A 7276-nucleotide genomic window follows, 5' to 3' on the forward strand; every position below is an offset into this window, starting at 1 on the left:
GAAGCATGACAGGTCGCTGTCCAAATGGCATTATTATTTGTGGGACTGCCCCCGACCACAACCACGGTGGCCGATCTGACACAACTGTTAACCCCGACATTCGGGGTTGGTGCAGCCGCACTGGCTGTCCAAGTGCAACCTCTGCTTGGTGGGGAATCTGCCCCACTCCTTGCTCTTCTGGAGCAGGAAGCCCTTCCGATCGTCACCACAGCCACCTTGAAGCTCGAAGCTGCCCAGACCCTCGCCGACCAAAAGAAGGCTGAGGAACAGTTGCGAGCAGCGGATGTGGCAGCGGCCAAGGCTCAGGCCAAAAGGGAGAAGGAGCAACGATTGGCCGCCGACCGTGCGCAAGCGGCCGCGGATGTACGCCCTAAAGATACTGTAGGACTCGGACTCTCGTTAGGGTCCACATTTTCCCCGGTCTTTGCCCCATCTCGTACCACACTATGTGCACGGCGCCTTGCAGAATGTCTACCAGAATCAGACTACGCCGACAAGGAAGACCTGTACGGGGACGGATCCCACTGGGCTACTGGTCTTCAAGTTAGCCAGGCCCGGCGTACGGGGGGATCTGGAGATGAAGTGCACCTCTTGCGGAGCCAAATCCGGGACTTGAATGACCTGTGACCCGCCTGCAGGACCAAATGAAACGTTTGTTTCGGGAAAACGACCGTTTGCAGCAAGCACTGGCTACTCTGGCCCAACCAGCTCAGCCAGTTCTACCTGGTCCCGGGGCCCCAGTTGTGCCAGCTCCTGGGGCCCCAGTTGTGCCAGCTCCCGGGGCCCCGGTTGTGCCAGCTCCTGGAGCGCCGCCTCAACCGCCTCCAGGGCAACCGCCGGCCCCCGGAGCACCAGGTGTGCCAGCTCCTGGAGCACCGCAGCTGCTGCTCCCAGGACAACCGCCTGCCCCTTTGCCCATACAATGGAAGCAACCTCGGTTGAAAACGACCTACGATGGCTCGATCGAAACTACCCTGTTTCCTACATCATGTGGACAGTTACATGAGGGAACAAGGACAGTACTTCCCCACCGAGGACAGCCGGGTTTGTTTCGTTGCCTCTTTATTGACGGGGAAAGTGGCCGACTGGATGGTTCTCCAGTTTGAACCTCGGGCCCGATCCATCCGCTCTCTTAACAATTTCATGTTCACTCTGCGGAGACGGTTCGAGGATCCCTTCTTGGGAGAAAGGGCTAAAGCCGAACTCCGGCAAGGCTCTACTCCCGTCCGGGAATTTGCAGATGAGTTCCAACGACTCACCAGCAAAATAGTGGATTGGCCTGAAGCCACCTGAATACACTATTTCTGGGAAGCGCTTCACCCTGATATTTTGAACTGGGAGTATATGCAACGGGATCCCGACACCCTGGAAGATTGGATCTTACTGGCTGAGGAGGTGGAAAGCCGCCGCCAGTTCATATCTCTAGTCCGCTGTCGGACCAGAGAGGGGGGCAATCATCCAAAACCTCCTTCGAAAGCCTCGACCCCCGCTCTGTGGAGACCAATGCGGCCCGTACCAGACCGCGAATCCCGGTCTCGTTTGCAGCAATATGGGTCACTTTGCATCTGCCTGTCCTCGCCGTCCGGACCTCACTCTTTCTCCCCGACCGGACAGACCACCCCGGACCCATGGACGACCTCAACGCAGAGGGACCGCAGCCACCCGTAGCACAGCTCCAGGATGGCACGCGCCCTCTGCACTTCACGTCGGAGAGGCCCTCAGTGAATCTGCATCTACCGACCCACCGGGGTCTCAGATTACAAGTTCCCCATTGGGGGCAGTTCTCCTTCTTCGGATGACGATCACACCTGGAATCCCCCTGCCCTCAATCTGGAATCTCCTCTTGATCTGTCAAAAAACGGGCAGGGTCTACGGTGAGCGGAACGACACCGCAGACCCCTGCAGCTTCTCCTGCGAATCCCAAGGCTCCTGTTATGGTGAGTGAAGTTGAAAATACTGTATATGTGGACGTAGTGTTACAACATTACAAAAGAGGCCCCCAGTTACATGTCAAAGCTCTCATAGACTCTGGTTGTGGGCGCTCCCTGATCAATGAGGCCACTTTTAACGCTCTTAAAGTCAAATCAGTGACACTGCCCGAACCCATCCAATTCACCCAAATGGATGGCGGTAGCTTTAGGGAGGGTAGACCGCCGCACACGCGGCGTCGCGATGGGCATTGGCTCTCATTGGGAACAAATCGACTTTACCATAGCCCCTATCAAATACAAAGTCATTCTGGGAATAAACTGGCTCAAAGGGCACAGCCCTTCTATAGACTGGAAAGCCAATACTATTACGTTTTCCGACCCCGACTGCGCCCGGCACCGTCACGAAATTGCGGTTGTCCTTCCGACAGCCCCAGCCTTGATATCTGACACCCCCCTCCTTCCTTGCTACCCGTTGAGTATTGAGACTTTGCAGACATGTTTGATGCAAAGGAGTGCAATGCGCTACCCCCCCACCGCAGAATGGACTGCGCCATTGAAATAGTGGGGGATGGTAAGCTTCCGAAGAGTAAAATCTACCCTATGAGCGCTGCTGAACATACTGTATTACGAGACTTTTTAGGCAAGAATATTGCTCGTGGGTTTATCCGACCGTCCTCTGCCCCGAACTCAGCCCCTGCTTTCTTTGTCCGCAAGAAAACAGGTGATTTACGCCTATGCATCGATTTTCGGAAACTCAATGCAGCTACTCAAACCAATGCCTACCCCATCCCTTTGATATCGAACATCTTAGGGCAACTGAAGGAGGGGCACATTTTCACTAAACTGGACTTAGTCGAAGCGTACTATCGAGTTAGGATTCATGATGGAGATGAGCCCCTCACTGCTTTTTCCAGCTGTTTTGGTATGTTTGAATTTCTTGTAATGCAGTTCGGATTACAGGGGGCTCCGGGGGTCTTCATGCAATTAATTAACGAAATCCTACATGACTTGTTATACCGAGGCATGGTGGTTTATCTGGACGATATCCTTATCTATTCCAAATCTATGGACGAGCATGTCGCGCTAGTGAGGGAGGTGTTACAACGCCTCAGAGACAACCACTTCTATGCTAAAGCATCCAAATGCGAGTTCCACCAAGCACAATTGACATTTTTGGGCTACATTATATCGCACCAAGGTCTCACCATGGATCCTACAAAGGTACAGTCCGTAATCGATTTGGATCCACCCTCTACCCGCAAACAGGTGCAGCAATTTCTAGGTTTTGCCAACTTCTATCGAGGGTTCATTCCCAATTTCACTCAAGTGGCACTCCCAATCACTGATCTTCTTAAGACTAAGGGAAAGGGAGTTTCAGCCACATTACCCGCAGCAAAGATCCAATGGACTCCCCAGTGCCAAACCACTTTCCAAACCCTTAAGCAACTGTTCACCTCCGAGCCTGTGCTAAAGCATCCCAATCCTGAACACATGTTTATAGTACAAGTAGACGCTTCCGACGTGGCCATGGGAGGTGCTCTTTTGCAACAAGGTACAGATGGTTTATTACACCCCTGCGCTTATTTCTCTAAAAAATTTGCGCAATCACAACTAAACTGGCCCATCTGGGAAAAGGAGGCAGCTGCTGTCTACCATGCCCTCACTATTTGGAGACAGTTCCTTGAGGGCTCTAAGGTCCCCTTTGAGGTCTGGACAGATCACAAAAACCTAGAGGCGCTCAATGGGACCCGTAAACTGTCCGTGAAACAAGTACGCTGGGCTGACTTCTTTGCCCAATTCCGTTTCGTGCTCAAGCATGTCCCCAGTAAATACAGTGTGCTAGCAGATGCCTTATCTCGACTTCCCCAGTATCCTGCCAAGGTAGACCGCCCCACCGAATCGCTCTTCTCCCTGTGCACAGAGGAGAGCTCCCTACTCTGGCAGTCCAAACCAGATCCCAGACCCAACTCCGCTCCCATTCCGGACCGGTCGACATGAACACTTGGGGGGGGGGAGACCGCCACCCGAAACTTGAACCAGACACCCTCGCCTGCTCCATCCGCTCCTCCGACACCCGGAAGCCAAAACAAGCCGCTTGCGCAACCCCCGAACTCTGCTCCCACTCAGCCTGACCATGTCCCGCCTACCTGTCAGGGTAAGATGGATCTGCCTGTGTCTTTTCTAGACTCTCTCCATTCCCACTGCCAAGCAGACCTCTCTGCTCACCTCCTTCCCCCTTCTTTGCTAGAACGGGGAGGTTATTGGTACAGAGACTCGAAACTGTATGTGCCTACGGGGTTACGAAGAGAAGTCCTGCAACTAGCCCATGGAGCCAAAACCGCGGGACACTTTGGTTTTTTGAAAACACTCCACTTATTGCGCAGGCAGTTTTGGTGGGCGGGCATGCGTGCCGATGTAGGCTCGTTCATCCGCAGTTGCCCAGTCTGCGCCACTGTCAAAAGGTCCCAAGGGAAGCCCCCTGGACTCTTGCAACCATTAGAAGTCCCTTCTAGACCCTGGGAAGTAATCGCTATGGACTTCATGACTGATCTTCCTCTCAGTGAAGGAAAAACTGTTTTGTGGGTTATTACTGACTTGTTCTCTAAACAGGTACATCTCATTCCATGCGCTGGCATTCCCTCCGCCCCTAAGTTGGCCTGCCTCTTTGTGTCACATGTCTTCCGACTACATTCATTTCCGCGCAAGATTGTGAGCGACCGCGGAAGTAGTTATGTCGCAAAATTCTGGAAGGCTTTCCTCAAACTGGTCGGGGTGGAACAGGGTCTCTCTAGTGCTTTCCACCCCCAGACTGATGGGCAAACTGAACGTGTTAATGCAGTATTGGAATGTTACCTCCATTGCTATGTGAATTATCACCAAGATGATTGGGTTGGGTTGTTGCCTTTTGCTGAGTATGCTTATAACAATGCTGTACATCAATCCACAGGTTGCAGCCCATTTCAGATGGTATATGGCCAGGACTTTAGTCCTATTGGCCATGTCGATGTTTCGGGGGAGGAGGGTGGCAAAGATGTGGCAGCTTGGGTGGATACAATTCACACCACCTGGCCCTGGCTAGTGAAAAATCTTGAACGGGCTAAACGTAAATACAAGGCTCAAGCTGACAAACACCTGTCTCCTAGCCAGGACTTTAAAGTGGGCGAGTTGGTCCACCTATCCACCAAGAACCTCCGGTCCACCCACCCATGTAATAAACTCAGTGCCAAATATGTGGGTCCCTATCCCATTTCTCGGATCATTAACCCGGTAACCATGGAACTTTCCCTTCCAAAGACTCTAAGACGCATCCATCCAGTTTTCCATGTAAGCCTCCTGAAGCCTCATGTTGCCTCCCCGGAGTGGCATCCCGACCCACTTCTGGAGCAACCAGTGATGGTGGGGGGGGAGGAGCATTTCAAAGTTGCTAAGATCCTGGAATCCCGTATTCGTCACGGCTCCCTCCAGTATCTGGTTCGTTGGAAGCACGTCCCCCCTGCCTATGACGAATGGGTTTGTTCACTCGATGTTTCCGCCCCGCACCTGGTGCACGCCTTCCATGCTGCCTACCCCCACAAACCAACCCCCTTACAGGGCGGGAGGGGGCCCTAAGGGGAGCAGAATGTCAGGCCTGCTCTCTGCATTTAGGGATAGTTTTGGTTTCACACAGATGCTCTGCTGTGCTCAAGGACTGTTTTCCTAATGATCGCATTCCTCTTAGGCTTTGAAGTTCGCGGGAGCTCGTGGGAGCCTGGCCTGTCGGACTGAGGGGTTACCATGCTAACCTGTACTATCATGATATGAACTATTCCCCCATATATTCTGTTGTATGTCCCTTTTGCTCCATTCCTGCCTTTTTGTTTTGCAAGCTCTGTATGCCTGTATGGTCTCCATTAAAGTCAACTCTATTTTGGACATCCTGTCTGCAAGTGTTGCTTGGGAGGGCATCGGGAACAAGTGCTTACGCATTGCAGTAACCAAGGGCCAGCATGAGCATACAATGAAGTGGAGCATCTGGCAGGGCCCAGGGCTTCTGGCAGGGCACACTGCCACTGACCCCGCCTGCACGCTTCCTCCGCCACTTACCTGTGCTTCCTTCTCCTGGTATTTGGGCAAAATTCTATGGTAAAAACAGGATCTACCATAGAGTTTTTGCCCAAATACCAGAGTGTCTTCCTCAACATTGCCAACATGGTGACATCACTTCCAGAAGTTATGACTTCCAGAAGTGATGTCGGTGTGTTGGCTCTGGCCTCCCTCTGCCACTAATAGCCCCCCCATCCCCTGCCAGTTGCCAGGGGGGACCTGACAACCCTGTCCATAGGTTTAGGAGAAGCTTACAGCTAGGGTTGCCAACCTCCAGGTACTAGTTGGAGATCTCCTGCTATTACAATGGATCTCCAGCAGATAGAGATCAGTTCACCTGGAGAAAATGGCTGCTTTGGCAATTGGACTCTATGGCATTGAAGTCCCTCCCCTCCCCAAATCCCGCCCTCCTCAGGCTCTGCCCCAAAAACCTCCCGCTGGTGGCGAAGAGGGAGGGACCTGGCAACCCTACTTACAGCAGTGATCCCACTTAGAATGATGACTCCCTTAGAATGACCAAAAAGAGCTCTTGTTGCCCTTGTTCTTCTTGCTATGTCACCACCACAAGTTTTTTTCTCAATTTTGGCCTCACAACAACTTCTTCTTTGGTCTTCACAGACATTACATTCCTCATTTGACTTGATTTGAAGCCTGTCCAGTTCTCCCATCCAATTTAGTGCAATTCCACCTCCATGTTCCCACCCTCAGAATGGAAGAGGTACTGTTCTTGGCTTTTAAAAATGATGTTGAAAATTATGCAATTAATAGGCTGCAGCCAAGTCAGCATCCTGTGCCATAATGCTACTATTCAGTCTGTCTTTGTGCAACAGTTATTTAGGGCACAGTGGTGAAACACCTGCACTATTTTTGATTAATCTGTGTGTAATCCACATCGTCTCATAAACAACACAATGAGTAACATAATTTGCATTTTCTCTGAGTAGATTAATTCGGCTTCTCTGTTGTAAGTGAGGCAGATCATAATCTCCCACCAAAGAGGCATGGAAGCAGGGCCATCTAAGTGTTATCTAAATATCTGTTGCGTTTTTCTTCCACTTTTCCTCCAACCAGTTTAGAGCAGAGGACATGGATCTCTCTCCATTTTGCCTTTACAACAACTCTGTGGGGCAGTTCTGCTGAGAGGTATTCATCCAAGATCACTCACTGAACTTCACAGAAGGTGGGAATGTGAACCTGCATCCTCTAGGTCTTAATCCATCCCCTACACCACACTGTATCTTCAAAAGATTCTTCCACTTAAT

Source organism: Euleptes europaea, chromosome 3, assembly GCF_029931775.1.
Source record: "Euleptes europaea isolate rEulEur1 chromosome 3, rEulEur1.hap1, whole genome shotgun sequence".
NCBI lineage: Eukaryota > Metazoa > Chordata > Lepidosauria > Squamata > Sphaerodactylidae > Euleptes > Euleptes europaea.